A 519-nucleotide genomic window follows, 5' to 3' on the forward strand; every position below is an offset into this window, starting at 1 on the left:
CTCACGAAACACTGTTACGCTGCGACGCGCCTGGCATACATCTACCTTGGCCTGCGGCGCTGACACCCGAGTCGGGTAGTGCGAAAATGTACACAAAGATACGGGCCTCCGGCCCGTCAGCTTCCCGTCACTTCGACTTAGCATGCAGGGTTGTACATTTTTTCGCTCATTTTTGTCAAAAACACCCTCTAACGCCGCAACGGTTTGAGCTAGAGCAAAACGTTGAAAATTTCCGCCCGTAGGGCTCTTCTTTGATGACTTACCCTTTTGGAAAGCATTAAAAAAAATATTTTCAATAAACGTCATTTTTGGGACCCGTTGTTTTTGATTTTTCGAAAATCCAAATTTTGAGCTAGAATGCTCATCTTTGAACTCGATCTGTCTTTTTATAACACAAAACGACCCTGAAAATCCCAGGTCGCTAGCACGTAAGCGAAGTTGGCCAACCAGTTGGCCAACCAACCCATCCAACCTTACACGGAATCGACTTTCGACGATTTTTTTATATTTTTATTTTTT

The sequence above is a fragment of the Frankliniella occidentalis genome, unplaced genomic scaffold (assembly GCF_000697945.3).
Source record: "Frankliniella occidentalis isolate FOCC.00 unplaced genomic scaffold, Focc_3.1 Scaffold68, whole genome shotgun sequence".
Taxonomy (NCBI): Eukaryota; Metazoa; Arthropoda; class Insecta; order Thysanoptera; family Thripidae; genus Frankliniella; species Frankliniella occidentalis.